The sequence below is a fragment of the Miscanthus floridulus genome, chromosome 6 (genome assembly GCF_019320115.1).
Source record: "Miscanthus floridulus cultivar M001 chromosome 6, ASM1932011v1, whole genome shotgun sequence".
Taxonomy (NCBI): Eukaryota; Viridiplantae; Streptophyta; class Magnoliopsida; order Poales; family Poaceae; genus Miscanthus; species Miscanthus floridulus.
The window spans coordinates 24922008-24941610 of NC_089585.1; the positions used below are offsets into that span (position 1 = coordinate 24922008).

Sequence of the window (19603 nt, forward strand, 5' to 3'; positions counted from 1 at the left end):
ATGAAAAGAGACCCATACAAGTATGACTAACTCTTAGAGCTCGTCAGCGACCTTTGCAACTTCATATTGGACCAGATTGTACACGTCAAAGGCGTCTACCATGACCGAGAGTCTGACTTAGGTAGAAATTCTCAGTACCAACACCTTTGTGAGACTGAATGCCTAGCTCTAGGACGTTGATAATAATGTTTATGGAATTTGTATATTTAATGATGGATTGTATATATTCTTGTGAATTGGACTTGTAATTGTAGTTTATATAATACTCTTGTGCTTGTAGTCTAAGGGGTTCGGAACGTTGGTCGCGGGGCGTTCGACAACGTGAACGTGGTTCGAAACGTTGGTCGCGGGGCGTTCGGCAACACGAACGCTGGATGGAATACGCGGAAACAAACAGTGTTCTGGTCGAATTTGAATTATAAATTTGAATTTTTTTTACTGGCAAAACGAACTGTAGGGGCGGTTCTAGATTGAACCGCCCCTACAAACAGGTATTATAGAGGTGGCTGGTACTACAGCCGCCTCTACAAATCGATTTGTAGGGTACTATAGCCGCCCCTACAAATTTATTTATAGGGGCGGCTGGTAACACGAGCCTGCCTCTACAAATCGATTTGTAGGGGCGGCCTGAAAACTGTCACTACAAATATATGATTTGTAGAGACGGTTGGGTAGGGACGGCTGGCCAAACCGTCTCTAGCTACAAAGGGTTACGAGCCGCTCCTAAAAAATAGTTTCTGCAGTAGTGATTTTAACATAATGCTACTTTCAATTTATGATCCAACCTTTCAGTGGTATTTTACGGGAACATAAACTTTTGATAGTATTTTACGAAGATCACCGATCTTTCAATGCTACACGACTAATTTTTTCCCTATATATAAATACCAAGTTAGCAACGCGAGACGTGATGACGCATCGTTTGCGGCGCTGCAAGCAAACCTGCGGTTACGTGGTTGGTCTTAGGTAGTTGGGTGTTTGGCACCACCGCCGTTTTTGTTTGGAAACATTGCACCGCCTGTACGTCCTAGCTACCAGTGATGATGACGCATCGTTTGCGGCGCTGCAAGCAAACCTGCCGTTACGTGGTTGGTCTTAGGTAGTAGTTGGGTGTTTGGCACCGCCGTCGTTTTTGTTTGGAAACATTGCACCGCCTGTACGTCCTAGCTACCAGTGATGACGATGATGTTCAAAATGACAGGATTAGCCAATGCTGCTAGATTCCGAACTACAACTGATTATAGAACTATACTAGTAGAGTAGTAGTTCACCCCTGTGTATGATCAGGAACCATCCTGTATACGGAGTAGTAGACTAGTCGTTCATCCCTGTGTGTGGTCAGCAACCAGCCTATGCGTGCATGCATGACGAAGCTTTTCTTCTTAGTCACAGTTAGGTGCTCCACCGCGGCTCAGAGATCTGCTCCGGATCGTTACATCAACTCTTGCCAATTAATCTCGATCTGGGATTTAATCACATACTGTTATTACTACCCTCTTCGTTCTAAATTATAATTAAGATATTTTTTAATTTTCTAGATATATTGTTTTTACTATATATCTAGACATATATAATCAGTGACGAAGTCAGCGGTGGGGCTAGGGGGCTCTAGCCCCCCTACCGATCACCCACAAGAGCACCTGCTTATTAGGGTTTAGTAGTAGCTACAAAAATGATCTAAACAGATCTGCCTAATAGCTTAGCCAAGTGTTAGCTGGACACTCAGCTAACAACTACTTCTCTCGCTATCTCAACCCAGATAATAGCAGCTAACAGATCGTGAAAAGCTAACTTTTGCCCTCCCACCTATTGGCCTACCTTTGTCAACAGAAAGGGCACTATAGACAAAACCACATGTGCATCCAACTTTGCCCGTTGGATTTGAACTTAACAACACCCAACTAAATACTAGCCAGCTAAAATTACCTCTAAACTATAAACCCTCTACTATTAGCTGCTCGTGGATCCAAACAAGGTCTTATTATAGCTTATTTGGATCTCTAAGCTAGCCATTAGCTGCTAAACATTAGCTAAGATCTTGTTTGGATTCTCGGCTAATAGTTTGGCTATTGTCTTAATTACTACCACCTAGCAAATTAGCTATTAGCTGGTTTAATTAATTTCCTCTTCAACTAATACTGCTAATAGTTGGCTAAGAGGATCCAATAGTCACTTGCTTATCGACCGAAGCAATTGAAAGATTTGCTCACATCAAGTGCCGCAAGCCCCAAACCTATACCTTTGCCATCTCCTCCAACGTCACAGGAATCGGAAGTCAACTGTGATTCGGCACTTGTGATGATGTATAAGGGGGTGTTTGGATCCAGCGACTAAAATTTAGGAGGCGTCACATGAGGGTGTCGCATGGGGTGTTTGGATACTAATAAAAATACAAATTACAGAATCCGTGAGTACTCCACGAGACGAATTTATTAAGCCTAATTAATCCATCATTAGCACATATTTACTATAGCACCATATTGTCAAATCATGTACTAATTAGGCTTAAAAGATTCATCTCGCAAATTAGTCGCAAACTATGCAATTAGTTTCATAATTAGTCTATATTTAATACTCCATGCATGTGTCCAAACATCTGATGGGACAGCGACTAAAGTTTAGGAGAAGGAACCAAACACCTCCTAATACAGTTGTGGAAATCAGGTAGGGGGGTCTTTGGTTCGAGCTACTAAACTTTAGTAGCTACTAAACGATTTAGTCACTTTTAGTAACTCCAGAGTTACTAGAGATGACTAAAGCCCTTTTAGTAGCTTTTAGTCATAGTGTTTGGTTGAAAAGTTACTAAAGTGACTAAAAGCTACTAAATTTAGTAGCTACTATGCGAACCAAACGGGCCCTAGGTCCACGTGCTCTGCAGATGGACGACCGACAAGAGGTTTGTTTGTGCAGAGTTTGTACTCGTATGGTAGTATATCTCTACAACTAAAAAGTGTCTACAGTTTTCGTCCACCCGGCTTTCACCGCGTGCCCTCACTCGATCTCCGCCCCTCCCCGATTCAAATTCCCGTCACACTCTATTTCTTTCTTAAAAACAACGCCCAAAAACACATAGTGCATCTCCTATACAGCAACAAGAATCAATCGCCGAGTGCCTGCGTTCTGCGACTCGCCCGGCAAATCACCGCGCGTGCCGCGCACGGTTTTCTCTCATGGACACGCGATTTTCTCGATCCCAGACTGATTTTCTATCCATTTTTTAGGGTCTCCAGCTAATCAGGGTAATCATGGTGACCCAACCGGGAGACCCAGTTGCCTTTCATGTTTATCGGACGTTGAGTGATCATCGTGACTCAGGATCCCCAATTGCCTACGATGCCTCTTTTTGCACAATTAGTTGGGATCGTGGGGTGCCAGCCACTGTCGCGCCGCCGCCTCTTTTTGCCGTGATCTCCCGTCTTGGCGCCATCACCCAGACAACGAGCACAGCACGGACACCAACACGACACTGCCCCGGACACGCTGGACCTCCGCGCCAAGGCTGCCATCGACGGCGACCCGCAGTGCACCTCGCTCGGCTCCAGCACTGTCGTCTCCAGGTACTTATCCATTCAAGTGGCAGGTTGCTAAAAGAGAGAGACATCACCTTCTCTGTGATGTTCATCAACTATTTGTGTTCTTCTGTTCTGCTCATGTCTTTCTTAGGAGTAAGCCTGCAATTTCTTAATAGAAAAACCAATAATCACGGAGCAATTGCTTATATGTGATTATTATGTTGCTGAAAGCATAACCAGAAGACATTCAACTATAGCAATTCTGGTGCCTGAAGAGCATTGGCAAGAAGGATGAGGACAGGGATGGGGTTGAGTACTGAATAAACCACCACATTAGTAAGCATTAAAATTCTGTAGACCCAAAAGAAAGAAAGGAAAACAATGAGTTGTGTAATTAAAACCTAAGTTGCCAATGGAGATGCTGATCTGAATTTAGTATCACTTTTTTTCTTGGGACAATTCGACCCGTAGAGTTCGAGTCCAAAGGTGTGGAATGGCATGCATGATGGAATTCCTCGATTACTTATTTGTCAGTACCAACGCTAGATGCATGTGTCATCATAGAATTAAAAAGCCATTTTGATTTTGATATGGTTATACTTATAGGCATGCATGCTTCTTTCCGTGCAGGTCAGTTGGTAATCGTTGAAGCAATCTTCAGGTTAGTCCCCAACTGCATATGCATTCAGATTGAACCATGTTAAAGTGGGTGAGTCCTCCATTAAGATGGATCCATTTTCACGCTTTTATGCATTCTATAATGCATCAGAGCGAGCTCTGTCGAGGATGGCTGGCGAAAGCTTGGCAAGGGGACGAATGTGAAAGCCAGTGACTACGTCCATGTCCGGGCCAAGAGAAAATAGGTTACTGACAGCCAAATCATTGCATCTCCCACAGCTAAAAAGAATAAACCGCGAATACTTTTTTGTGCGACATTCCAATGTGGATCCATAGTTCTGCCTGCTGCGTTCTCATAGCCTCTCTCCAATGCGCGGGCGTCCCTTGCGATATTCAAAAGGAAAGAGCAGGTGCGACTCTATTTCACGAACTTTGTTTTTTTATTAAATGTTACTTTAACGTCGGTATTTAATTTGACAATATTATTATCTTATCGTGCGATCCATATATTTTTAGTACAAAAATTTAGTTGTCTCGTAGCAACGCATGTGCACGAACCTAGTATAATATAATTTCTGATCAGAGTTGACAAATCCTTAATGTTGGGTCAAACATTGTCGTAGGAGTACGTATTAACTGCATTCTGCTACTCCTATAATTAACTGATCTATCAGAGGATCGTATGGCCATGCATTTAGCACGATAAGCATAAAAGGCAGGAAGATATATTAGGAGATTTTAGAGCTAGCTAGCTAGTACACGTTTTTTAATTGATAGTTGTTCCATGTACGTGCCGACCACTCAGTCCCAACTGCCCATGATCATGATGCATGTAGAATGGCACTAGTAGTACACTTGAAGCATCCTCCAATTCCAAACCATGCATTCTGGCCGTCTGTGTGACGAATTAATCTCCACTCCTTTAATAATAACAAAAAAGTTAGATCCAAGAAACAGAAAAGGAGGTTGCAAAAAGGCAGGCGGACTATTATGATCACGACTTACTGGAAGCTCCACTCAATCATGCATGGCATGGATGACAGCTCCACTCAAAATCCTCACTTTCTCTTCAAAATGAAAACTACTGATCCGTACGTAGTCCATTTGTCAGATAAAATTATCGGATGAAATAAAATATATATTACATGCCTTTTATTACACCCCTAGCCGTAGGACTTGTTTGGATGTTCATGTGTTTCTCAATCCACGTGAGTTGAAGTTGATTGGAATGAAAATTAAACTAAGGCCTTGTTTAGTTCCTCTCTAAAACTTCATATCACATCGAATATTTGAACACATGCATGTAGTATTAAATATAGACTAAAAATAACTAATTGCACAGATTACGACTACTTTGCAAGACGAATTTTTTAAGCTTAATTAGTCCATAATTTGACAATGTGATGCTACAGTACACACATGCGCTAATGATGGATTAATTAGGCTTAATAAAACCGTCTCGCGGTTTACTGACGGATTCTATAATTTATTTTTTATTAGTATCCGAACACCACATGCAACACCCCCATACATACGATGTGACACCCTAAAACTTTACACCCTGGATCTCAACAAGACCTAAATTTCACTCCAATTGACTCCAACTCATATGGATCGAGGTGGATACTTGTGTATCCAAACAAGCCCTTATCTGGGAGAGAGACAGCTAAAGCTCTAATACAATGCTACAGTAACCATTTGCGATTACTTTGATCACTTTATCCTAGGTAGGAGTAGTACCAGCTGCTGTGGTATAAGACATATATACAAAAAGAAATTGTTTAGATTGGGGTACGGTGCACATGTAATGACTACTCCCTCCATCCACTAATAAAGTGTATTTTAGCCATCAAAATTTGTTCTAAAATATAATGTATTCTAGTGGACAAAAACCAATTTTTGCATTAAATATTTTTCATTTATCAACCAAGCATTATTAATCACGTTGATGATAACGTCTGATTAGGAAATAAAATAATGGTACATGCGTCTTCTGTGTTTCTCTCTTAATTTATCTCAAAAATCCTAAAATACACTATATTACAGGATAGAGGGAGTATGTATCTGGATAGTTGGCACCATGTTGGTCGTCAAATCAAAATGATGAGATATGGGACGAACATGCCTGGCGAGAGGTCCTCACGTCCGGACTTCATTGAGTCCACGAGAAGCTAACGCTATCGGTTTCGGTTGGTTGTTCTAGTCAACGAGCTGTTCGGATCTTATCTGCTTCTTCAGCGGAATCGACGTGTTTGCGTTTGATGAGGACAGCCTGACACCAAATCGATCTGAATGTGATCGTTGCATGCATGTCTTGTTCGAAACAATACGGAAAGCTCGTGTGTTGTTCTTTGTCATTTCAGGCTGTGTTTAGTTTCACAAAGTTAGAATTTAGGGTTATTGTAGCATTTTCGTTTTTATTTGGTAATTAGTGTTCAAACATGAACTAATTAGGCTCAAAACGTTCGTCTCGCAATTTCCCACCAAATTGTGTAATTAGTTTTTTTTCATCTACATTTAATGCTTCATGCACGGACCGCAAACATTCGATGTGATAGGTACTGTAGCACTTTTTGGGATTTTGGGTGGAACTAAACACACGCTCAGCACCGGCAGCGTGTGGGATTGCTTAATGTATTTTTATTATTACTATCTCTATTTACGTAGTAGTCACGAGCGATTGGAGTGAGTTCCTGTTTATACATGTTGATTGAGAATCAAATTTCCACACATAATATACTATTTGAGATGACGAGATGTGGAGCGGGGCTTGTGATAGTCATTTCCAACACAATAATCCATTGTCCGATAGGCAGGCTAGCGATTTTTAGTAAATATACATACCCCTCTATCCATCCTTGAATTTAAAGCAATTGAGTGATCCTAAGTCAAAATCATCGTAAGTTCGATAAAGTTTGTAGAGAAGATCCAAAGAGCAATAGTATTTACGGATATCAAGTAAGCTAAATCAATAATTTACATCTTTAATTAATATGATAGATATTAATATGCTTTGTTTTATAAAGTTAATAAAAAATTGAATTATTTGATATGCGAGGAACAGAAGATCAGCTGCATTTTAGTATGAATGGATCAGCCCAAGTACTTGGCTGATCCGTTCATAGATCGTACGTGCCCATAAGCGAGGTATGTGTACCAAGTACAACCATTGTCTCCGGAAGCGAACAAAAAACTAAGCTATTAACAGAAAATTAAAGTTGCTACAGTTTTCTTATCTCAAAGTAAGTTGAACGCTTGTGCTTAGTGTACATCTTACAAAACCATTTTTTAAAAGATAAGATACATTTTTCAACCTTCAAGTTTCACGTCAGTCTGATTTTTAACTCTGAACTATGGAACTGAATATCGGACATCCTCAGACTATCAAAACCAAAAAAAAAAATATTTTATTTTATAAAAATATGGTTTTATCTCTGAAAATTTATAATTAATTTTAAATCTAAACATATTAAACTAGGTTCTTTTTTTGAAAATTTTTATATATCTATTGGTGCTCTATTTAGAGTCAGCCTGGGCACTTTTTCACTAAAAACCGAATACCGAACCGAACCGAACCAAAACCGAACCGAATAGTCAGTAGTTCGGTTTTTCGGTTCGGTTTCGGTTTCCAGTTCTGTGAAGTTCGGTGTTCGGCTTCGGTTTCGGTTTCTATGCAATACCGAACCGAAGTACCGAGAAACCGAACCAAACCCTGTTTTTTCCTGTTGTTTATCAAAACTGATGGAGTACTGTAGTTTATTATCAAGAATGAACTGCAAATTTGTAATATTTGATTTGAGCATTGAATTGTTAAGTTTGTAACAGTCTTGAGTCTTCAAATAATATACTGTGCTATGCTGTCAGTTCTAAATCATGTCTGATGTTTTCTTGCATCGGTTTATTCGGTTTTAATCGAAAAACCGAACTAAAAAACCGAACCGAAATTGGTCGGTTTTTGGAATTTTAGCAAACCGATCGGGGTCATTTTCTGAAAACCAAAATTTTGGAAAACCGAAAAAACCGAACCGAACCGTCGGTTAAAACCGAACGCCCAGGCTGAATTTAGAGTTATCTGGATCTTAATTATTGTAAATAAATAATGAGCACGACTATAAGTAATAAAATAATAGGAAAAGAAATAAATCAGTTTCAAATAACTATATGTAGATCATAATCAAGTAGATAATATTTCATATTTTAAAATTTAAATAATAAATTTTAAGAGATGGAACCAATTTTTAGTATTTTTATCAAATAGAAAACCACCTATGAAAACTAGCAAGAGGACCACCCCTGTTCATTTCGCTGAAATTTGGCTTATCCTGATTTATTGTGAGAGGAAAATACTATTTGTTTGCTGAAAAGTATTGACAAAGTAGTGCTAAAGAACAGAGCGCAAATTAATCCGGCTTGATAGTCGGAGGGTGTCCGTTGCCTGGTTTCGTAGTCCGGGGTTGAAAATCGGACAGACATAGAACTTGAAGGTTGAAAAATATATTTACTCTTTTGTAAAGTAAGCTAATGATTTTTTGTCATAGATTGCACTATTCTTAACCGTTTTGATCCACCTAGCTAATAGATTAGCTGCTAAAAATTAGTGGGTGGATACAAATGAATACCGCTAATAGGTCAGCTAATGATGTGCACTTAGCTAATAATTATCTAGCTATCCAAACTAAGCTAGCAGATTGCCAAAAAGACACTTTTGTCATCCTACCTACCTCTATTCACATTCTCTCCTAATAGCAAATGGAAATGGAAAAGAAAATGTGTTATGGACAAAACAACATATGCAGCCATTTTTTAGCTAGCCGATCTAAAAAAAGAACCTAGGTATTAGTTAGAACTCCAAGAGATCATGGAAATTTAGCTCTCTGGCTTTGTAAAATAATATAGACTCTTAAAATAGATATGGTGCAACAGAGTCACTAAATTAGACTCTCTATTTTTTTAAAGTGACCACTGTCGTCACTAATTCAATCAATTTTGGTCGGATCCGTCACTCTTTTTATCCTTCAAAACAACATGATAAGTAAGTCCCTTTTTTAGTTCCTCCAGCCAAAACTTTACACTCTATCATATCGCATGTTTGGATACATACATAGAGTATTAAATATAGACTAAAAATAACTTAATTACACAGATTGTGACTACTTTGCGAGACGAATCTTTTAAGTCTAATTAGTCCATGATTTGATAATAAAGTGATACAGTAACGCATGTGCTAATGACGGATTAATTAGGCTTAATAAATTCGTCTCGTGGTTTACTGACGGATTCTGTAATTTATTTTTTTATTAGTATCCGAAGACCCTCATGCGACACCCTATGTAACATCCGATGTGACACCTAAAACTTTACACCCTGAATCTAAACACCACCTAATTTGTGTTGCGTTCTTCATCACCATCACCAAATGCGAAGACATGCATGATACAAGCAATAGAGCGGTGCCGCGCTTGATTGCTTTTATTGATTGGACACGTGAGTGATGAATGGTGCAGCAAAATTAATTGTCCCTGTCAGCCGAGTGGAGGTACAGAGGGAGAGGGAGGGGAAAAGGAGGCCACGAGGGCTTGAGAAATGGCCGGACAAGACGTATGGCTAGCGAAGCCCGCTGGCTTAATTTGCTGACCGGAAAAAATGGGTTAGCTAGTAATGTATTTTACAAATGCTGATAGCGGGTCTCTTAGATCCTTTTTTTCTTCATTTTGATGATGAGTGAGATGCCATGTCTCTTGGAGTTGCTCTCAGCAAGCAAATATTAGCTTTGAAATATTAGCCAACTAATTATTACTATGGCGGTATCATGGTATAAAGAGTTGTTTAAGGCTGCACCATGGTGCTCAAGATTAGTGGTGGAGTTTGAAAGGGGATAGCGGTGCTAAACTCAGGGGAATGTTAATATTTGAACCTAATAGTGTTTCTTCTAAAGGAATCTCAAGAACCACATCCAGGTATGCGCACTAACCTCCTCGACTGATCAAAATGTTGCTTCTTTTAACAGAGAATGATATGTGTACCCCTCTTTTTCCTAAACCATCGTTTTAGGTTTAGAACTATAGTTTCCTAATACCATAGGTTATGAAAGCTACATCATCTAAACATGATCTTAATTAGTTGTTTTTTGGGAAGAAAAAAAAAACTCTAAAATGTGTTCCTATTTATAACAGTGTCACGTGATTATTGGAGGCTTAAAATACCTTCGATCAATCAATAATAATATCAGAATGGGAAAGCAAGATTTACTTGGCAACGACTAAATAAACCCAAAAAAATGGAAATGGCTCGATCCAAATTCCAAGCCGATGTTACGCGGGCCTAAACAGCCTGCGTGTGCGCGTGGCCAATTTCGACTGGCACCAGTTGTGGCCTTCTGTGTGGGGAGCGAGAAGAAGAGGAGAGGAGCAAGAAAAGTTGCGTGTAAGCTGTCAGATCAAGACCTGATCGATCAACACCCTAACAACGCGGCACACTAGCAGCAGTCAACCATAATTTGCACACTCCATTATGGCATTACTATCCCTTCAGATTAGGCCTCCCAGATCTGCACATGGCACGAGCAAATTGTTGTGCAAATTCAAAATAAGAAATTCAGGGGAAAACCCCCTCTAATTTCCAGCACAAAGCCGGCTTAATTTTTTCGGAGTGGAGGTTGGTCAGGGTGTAGATTAGTGCAGAAAGGAGACGACCCCTCTGCATGCGCTAGCTAATTTTTCTGCGAAAAAGGGGCAAGGTGATTGATGCCACACAGCCTAGCTAGCTACAAAAGCAACTTGGAGGAGGCCAACTAGTACTGCACCACACCACACCACACCACCAGCTCCCTTTACCCTTCTCTCCCATGTAAGCAAGGAATCCAGGGAGGAAGGAAAAGGGAAAAGCTCGTGCAACATCTTGGACCATTCGTCCATTCCCATCGATCGTCAGTCAGAGGTTAGTTTAGTTCCAGAAGGATACTGAACAGTGAGTTCAGAGGCAGCGAGCGAGACGCGGCAGGAGGAAGAAGAAGAGGCCATGGGCGGCGAGATGAAGCTCGGGAGTAGGGGTCTCAAGAGCTGGGCGCAGCGCCACCTCAACGTCGGCTTCGCCGTCGGCTTCCTCCTCGTGCTGCTCACCTACCTCGTCGTCTCCGGGCAGCTCGCCGTCACCGCACCCGACGGTAAGTGAATTCTGTATTCTCCTCCTCCGCTCCGGTCCCTGCGTGGAGCCGGGCAGCCGGCCTCTTCCGATCTTGCACCGCACGGACACCGATCACTGCTTCATCCGTTTCCTGAAACATGGATGCTTGTTTTCCTCCATCCGTTTCTCGGTGAACCGAATGGTGATCGTCTGTTCTTGCCTCGTGCTTGTTTGTCCTGCAGCTCTCACTACGAAAGCGCCGCGGGTGGCGGATAAGCAGGTGATCGTCAGAGCCGCCGGGGATGATGCAGGTGAGCGTTTCTGTCGTCCTGGAATTCTTGATCGATCGGCTCTGTTGTTTTCGTATTGGGAATCATGAAATTCAGCATTAGTACATTACCGTCTTTCCGATATCAAATTCGAATATACCAGGATATATATTTGAAGGAACAGAATTTTTACAAGACTCTGCATTTGCGATTCGTTCCAAACAATTTTCCCTGGGTGGAAGTGGATGAATAACACGGAATTGTTTATTTGCCCAACGCAGATGGCGCGAGCAAAAGTCAGCCAAAAGAGGCGGCGGAGGAGGAGGATACGTCCGGTACCGTCCCAACGGATGAGTCTCCGAAAACAGACGAGGCCGACGCCAAACCGTCCGGTACGTCCAAATATTTCATTCCCAAAATACAACAAGCAAAGCCATCTTTTTGGCGTCTCCTGCTGCGCGTCACCATTATCTGCTTTCATAGTCTCGGCCATTTCTGAATTTTGCTTCTCTCAATAGTATATCTTGTCTTCGACGTAATCCCCGACATAAAGTTTCTGAATTCTGGCCATGAAAAAACATTCTGAATTCTGGGGATGTTTTCAACACTGTCAACGTCTGTCATGCGGGCCCTGAGCGAAGTGTTCATTTTCATTTGGTTTGTCGCGTGCAGCAGAGACGACGACGACGAGCAAGGCCGTGTGCAACACGGACGGCCCCGTCTCCGAGACCTGCGAGCTGGACGGCGACGTCCGCACCAACGGCAGCGCTCGATCGGTGACCTTCGTCCCGGCGAGCCCGTCGTCGGAGCGCCGGGAGTGGAAGGTGCGGCCGTACTCGCGCCGGACCATGGCGAGCGTTCGACAGGGTCACCGTGACGCAGCTGGAGTCGTCCCCGCAGCAGGACCCGGCGGCGTCGCCCGCGGAGTGCGCGGTGACCCACAACGTGCCGGCCGTGCTGTTCGCGCTCGGCGGGCTGACGGGCAACTACTGGCACGACTTCAGCGACGTGCTGGTGCCGCTGTACGCCGCGTCGCGGCGGTACAAGGGCGAGGTCCTGTTCCTGGTCAGCAATCTCCAGCCGTGGTGGCTGGGCAAGTACGAGGCCGTCGTGCGCGCTCTGTCCAGGTACGACGCCGTGGACCTGGACCGGGACGCGCGGGTGCGCTGCTTCCGCCACCTCACCGTGGGCCTGCGCCTGCATAAGGAGCTCAGCATCGTGCCGGACCTGGCGCCGGACCGCCTGACCATGGCCGACTTCACGGCATTCCTGCGCGAGACGTACGCGCTCCCGCGCGGCGCGCCGGTGATCCCGACGGCGGAGAGGAAACCGCGTCTGCTGCTGATCCACCGCGCGCACTACCGCCGGTTCGTGAACGTGCCGGAGATCAGGCGTGCGGCGGAGTCGGCGGGGTTCGAGGTGTCCGTGGCGAGCCCGCGCGGGGACGCGCCCGTGGAGGAGACGGCGCGGATGGTGAACTCGCACGACGTGCTGCTGGGCGTGCACGGCGCCGGGCTGACGAACGCCGTGTTCCTCCCCGCCGGCGGCGTGGTGATCCAGGTGGTGCCGTACGGGCGGCTGGAGCGCATGGCGCGGACCGACTTCGGGGAGCCCGTGGCGGACATGGGCCTGCGCTACCTGGAGTACAGCGTGGCCGCGGAGGAGAGCACGCTGCTGGAGATGCTGGGGCCGGACCACCCGGTGATCAAGGACCCGGACTCCGTGCACCGCAGCGGATGGGACAAGGTCGCCGAGTACTACCTCGGGAAGCAGGACGTGCGCGTCGACGTCAACCGCTTCGCGCCCACGCTTGCGCAGGCCATGGACCACCTGCGGCACCGGCAGCAGTGAGCCGTGTCTGTCTGTCGTCGACGCCTTCATTTCGTTTTGTTGGCCGGCCGGACAAGAACATGCTGCACATGGATACGTACATCACGCATCTCACTGTCACACAAGGGACGCATATGCAAATTTGCGTTTTGCAGATAGGTTAGCTCCAAATTGTAAGTTCGATTGTTTGGTACAGAAGCGAGCGATGTATTCTTTTGTTGTCTTTGTATAAATCATATAGATGTATTGTTGGTTTATCGAGTGAGTCGCTAGATTAGCTGCGAAATGAAGTTGTTTTGTTTGTTCTTTTTCTGTTTTGCCGTCAATTATTATGGGCACGGTTGGTAAATCACATGTCAGCCCTGTTCGTTTCGCTGAAATTTAGTTTATGTTAATGCTTATGCTAATTTATTGTGAGAGAAAAATATTGTTCGTTCTCTAAAAAAGTACTGCTGAAGCACGCTTGTATGTACATTGCACACTGCCTCTGAATTCTGGCATGTTGAATCTTGAGAAGATGGACCTTGTAATACTGTTCAATGAATCACCGATCGTTCGCCAAACCAAGCCCTAGCTAGTCATTAGTTTGGCTGCGATGGATGTCTCTCATACATAGCCAGGTCAAAATTCGGCAGCAGAATTGACAGGATGACGGCTGAAGACTGGCTTGTCTAGTAGACACGTCACACGTGGTGATGAAAGATTGGGTTCCACCGCCGACAAGAGCAGCTAACTTATTATCGCCTTATCGGCACTGTGACCAGTTAAATTTAGCTGGAAAAAGCATGCTAGTGACTTGGTGAGGTCACAGGCTGACAAGCAGGAACCTGGAACTTTGGAAGCAGCTTTGAAGTGGAGGAGCACTGAATGCTGAAACAATCAGTTATGGGTCCAGTTTAGTTTGTAAAAAATTTTGCAAAATTTTTCATATTTCCCATCACATCGAATCTTTGGACGCATGCATGAAGCATTAAATATAAATAAAAAATAAAACTAATTACACAGTTTAGACGAAATCCACGAGACGAATCTTTTAAGCCTAATTAGACTTTGATCGGACACTATTTGCCAAATAACAACGAAAACGCTACAGTAGCCATTTTGCAAAATTTTTTGCATCTAAACAAGGCCTTGGCCATTTTGGGAAAGAAATGGTACCTCCGCCGCTGCCGTGGCGACAGGAAACATTCTACATTCCCATGTCAAAAACATGCCACTACAACATAGGGATATTTGGTTTTCACTTCAGAGCTTCATGCCAACGAAATGAATATATTCCCTTCTGTTTGCCAGTACTGACATCAGAACAAGCAGTGGTTACAGACTTACCGTCATCGTTAAAGACGTATATACAAAAAAAAAAAAAACCTGCAAAATACAATCAGCAGGCGTGAAAGGCTGTTGGTTGTTGGCACAGAACAATCAATTAACAAGACTAGTTTCTGAGCTGGAGGCGCTTGTACAAGGTGTTACATTTATGCATATCATTTACAACTCTGCTACTGATACAGATGCTGAGATTCTACTGATATTTACATTACAAAATGTATTCCGTTGCCGCCGCAGAAGATTGTTTACAAAGCCTGCAGCTGGCTGACAATTTTCTTTCTCCTTTAGTTTCTGTAAGCACAGAGATGCGAGAAGTAGAAGAACAAGAGGAGATCGAGGGAAGTAGATCGGAGAAGTAGCTTAGAATTTAACAGAGGAGTGATTGTGGAGTAGAATTACAAGTTGTTTTTGATAATTGATAAACTCTCCCATCCTCCCCTTGGGCTACTTATCCTACTCTCTCACGCTACTGCTGGCAGCGGCTTCACACCCATTCCGGGCCTTGGACGTGTGGGTTGGGCCTCCTTGGACGAGCGCCACGCCGAGGCCCGTCTTGCTCATCACCTGGGCCTTCAGTACTTGGTGTAGAGGAGGTAGCGCTGCTGACAGTTTCCTCATTGATTCCTATAATCTCCATGGTGTTCGGTTCTTCAGATTCATTTCGAGCTTCTGTCTTGTACCCTCCACCTCGGCGAACTGCACGCTTAGCTCTGAGTACCAGCCCTGCATCTCTTTTAGCTCATTTTTCTACTGCCATCTGCCTCCTCTTCAACTCGATAGTATATTGTTCAGTTCATTGATGTCCCTTAAGCTTTGGAAGACTGCTGCTTCATCATTGTGCTGCTTCAAGAATGAACTAACAAGGATCAAAGTGAATCAAAAGATATAGTGTTTAGTCAAATTTGACTGACTTATATTTACTAACAAGGCGCAACGAAAATTGTAGTTTCAATCTGCCAGATTTCCAGGTGCTGAGTGCTGTTGTTATGTATGTGGTGTGTGTCGTGTTGTTGGGTTGCGTGTGTGTGGGCGTCTCTTGCACAATTGGGTCTTTTTTTTCCTCACTTTATTTAATTAATTAATGAAATGGCATGCAGATTCCCAAATGACTGTTCCATTCGTATTTAGGTGGCATGTACCGTACCACTATCTACCTGTCAGACCGCCGGTACATAAGCAGGCTAGTTTTGGCTAATTCAACAGTGTTATGTGAAAGAGAATAAGCTGAAATAAGCTGACTCAGCTAAAATAGTTCAAGCAAACAGGGCCGACATTTTCACACAAACGAACGCCACAACTCGACACCACGGCCGGCGTGGACAATCTCTCCTCACGGAACAGACGAATCAGTGAATCACGCACGCGCGTGTGAAAAAAAAAATTGACAAAAAAAACACGGGCAACGAGAAGTAGACGCGATACGATGACTATAAAAGAAAAAGTCAACATTATCTTCATCGACTTTCGCGAAAGTCCGTTTTTCCTCCCTGAACTCTAAAATCGGGCAAAACACCTCCATCAACTTTTAAAACCGTTCATCTTACCTCACTAGACCTATTATAAGCAGTTTTGAAGGCGGTTTTATCTTTATCTTTTTTATTTATTTCGGCAGAATCTTTAAAAAATCATAATAAATCACATAAAATTATAAAATAGGAAATCTAATTTTCTTGGACTCCATATGAATAGATCTATACAGTGAACATATAATATGATATGCTTTAGTACAAAGTTTTTGTTGTGGCTTTAGATCTATATTTTTTTAATTAATTGTAATAATTCATAGCTGCAGTTTCTATGGTTCAATCGTGATGAAATTTTTATGATAGGCTATTTATTATATGATTGAACTGTATTAAAAATTTCATACTCATTGGATCATGTATAGCTTAGTTATAGATTTATTTATATTTAACAAGCATAAACCTAAATAAAATCTATAACTAAGTTATACATGATTCAATGAGTATGAAAATTTTAATACAGTTTAAGCATATAATAATTAGCCAACCATACAAATTTCACCATAATTGGATCATAAAAACTGCAACTATAAATTATTCTATTTAATTATAGAAAAGCATAGATCTAAAGCTACAGCAAAAACACTATACTAAAGCATACTATATTATATGTTCACTGTATAGATCTACTCATGTGGAGTCCAACAAAATTGGATTTTTTATTTTATGATTTTTCTGTGATTTACTATGATTTTTCAAAGATTCAGCCGAAATAAATAAAAATGAAAAAGACAAAATCGCCTTCAAAACTGCTTGTAACAGGGCTAGGGAGGTAAGATGAACGATTTTAAAAGTTGAGGGAGGTGTTTTGCCCGATTTTGAAGTTGAGAGAGGAAAAACAGATTTTCACGAAAGTTGAAGAGGTAATGTGGACTTTTTCCACTATAAAAGGGCCAACAAGTCTTGGCCCATCTAGCGGTCTCCCCTCATCCGCCCAGTCAAGCACTGCAACTCCGGTGACCTAGTGCCTCCGCACTATGCCTCTCACCCTCAGCCGTCCGGGCAGGATCCAACGGTAGAGCAGCGCTGCGGTTCCTCTCCCAGTTCCAGTCCTCCTCCAGAGGCGCGTGAGAATTAGTCCCACCTCGACGCCCCAGGGAGAGATGACAGGAGCAAGCTGCCTATATAATCCGGCCCTGGTGCTGCCGTGCTCCATGCTTACCTGGATGGGGTCGATGGGCGATCAGGAAGGCCCATGGCCTGGATCCCCAGGTGGGAGAGTGGACAATGGGCGTCATAATTTATGGTAGAGGGGTACGTGTTTGCGCGGCCCCTGCTAATTCAATAAAATTAGATTTTGGTCCCTGGCATACAGATCCTTGCCTCTGCTGGCGAGGGCTTTGAAGCAAATTTGATTTTTGTTCGGGATAGCTCAGGCTTTGACTCGAACCTTGTTTTTCTTGGGCTATTTGCTATAGTGGGCTGTTGATGGGCTTGTGAGTTGTGACGGCTAGCAGGAAAATTCTCGTATTCTAAAAAAAAAAGCTGGAAAATTCTAGTACGGCTTTTGTTGCCTTTTCGACGACGTTTTGGTTCAACGTTTCCGGCCGCGTTTAAACCTCGTCCAGCAAATCGCAAAATGTATAGACGCCTCCCCTCAGTAAAAATAAAAAGAAATGTAAATCTCAGTTTCTATGTATATATAAGCCGTTGACGACTCGCTCCGCAAAACAAGAGTAAAAGTCTATTAATTTAGGTTTGGGTAAATATATATTTAAAATTACTAATAATTATGATGCCAATAGATATCCTTAGTTTAATCACAAAATATATTTTATAGTTAATTTAGAGATGTAAATATTAATATATTTTTTCTATAAACCTAGTTAGATTTAAAATTGATTGTCTCATTAAGAATGAGATTTATATTTTTTTTAAATAATGGGAGTATTTACCTTACCTACACCACACAGCTGCGCTTTGGCATTTCTACTGTAATTGATTAATCAAAATTATACTAAGTCTTTCAAGAAAAACGTTCCTCACTGAGTCTTCAATTATTGTGCACCCAGAAAATATATACACAACAAATCATCTTAGTTAAAATAAGGGCTAATAAAACACACATACCACATCCAACGGTCGATCGAAGAAGTTTGATGCCAGGCTTCAAACGCACCCGCATCCCGCACACGCGCCCTCCGCCCACGCACGCGACTCGCGACTCGCGAGCAGGGTTAGAGGTCTGGGAACATGAAAAAAAAACAGAAAATGCTATACAACACATGTATTTTAGCAAAAAAACACATGGATTTTTTTTTATCTCTCTCCCTCTCTCTTTCTCACCGGTGACCACCGGCGCCGGCGCCGGCGACCGGCAAGCTCGCCCCGACGCCCGCTCCCGTGCCCGCGCCGGCCATGGCAGCGGTGACGGCGGTGGCGGATCTGTGATTTGTCCTTCCATAGAAAAAAAATTATCATCTGTGATTTATGATATGTGGAGGCTGGAAGTAGAAAAAAAGTGGAGGCCGTTGATCTTAATCCTAGAATGAAAAAAAAATTGATGTGTTTAAACTACACGGAACACGTGGTTGACAGACCGAAAAAAGCAAACGCCGGGATCAGGACGCGAGCAGGGATCCGCTACCACCTCTGGCCACGCGTTCTCGCGCAAACCCGCGCTGCCGCTGCGCACGCGAGCGCGGAGGACCGCCGCCGCGGCCGCTCGCCCTGACGCTCTGCCAATCCACAGTCGCACCAAGCCGCCGTCGCCGAGTCTTCCTCTGCCGTGCTGCTCCGTGCCGCCTGCTGCCGTCGCCGAGTTTACCTCGGCCACGCGCGAGATTCCCGCAGCATCAACTGCTCGGACCGGAGGGGTCGCCTGCCATCGCGGACGCGGAGGGGCCGCCGGGGGAGCAGGCAGCGCCTTTCGTGGCGGTGCTGGAGGACGGGCAAGTGCGGGCGCTGGATCTGAGGCATAGGGACGGCCGGTGCGTCGCCATGGACCTTGACTCCGCCGTGATATTCGGGAGCGCGTTCTTTGCCGCCATGGTGCCGGACGCCTCTGCAGGCGGGGGTGGTGGTAGGAGGGTCGAGGTGGATGGGGTGGACAACTTGAAGGCGTTCGAGTACAGACTAAACAAATTGTTGTGCTCGAGGTCAGATGCATCCCTTTCGTTTCCTTTCCCTTCCGGTTTCTTCTGTCTATTTGTTTTGTTTGATTCATAATATCCATTTTTTATTGGCCTAGGTGGTCCACAACACACAAATCTTTTTTGTGCGGATGTGCTTGCAGGATCGAGAGAATTTTTTTTTAATTTTAACTCTTTTTTTAATATAATTTTAAATCTAATACTGTCGATTTTTTTTTTAAAATTAACACTTTTGGCCGCGCCTATTACCCTGGCGCGACCAAATACATGTGCCGTGTCATGCATGGTGGTACGGCACAGGACTGACG

At 43.5% G+C, this 19603-nt stretch overlaps 2 pseudogenes; both read left to right on the forward strand.

Annotated features, from left to right (window-relative positions):
- The first annotated feature begins 10747 nt into the window (after positions 1 to 10747).
- Positions 10748 to 13758, forward strand: LOC136457889 (beta-1,2-xylosyltransferase XYXT1-like; annotated as a pseudogene).
- A 3599-nt stretch (positions 13759 to 17357) lies between these two features.
- LOC136462075 (U1 spliceosomal RNA) lies at positions 17358 to 17479 on the forward strand (annotated as a pseudogene).
- Positions 17480 to 19603: the final 2124 nt, after the last annotated feature.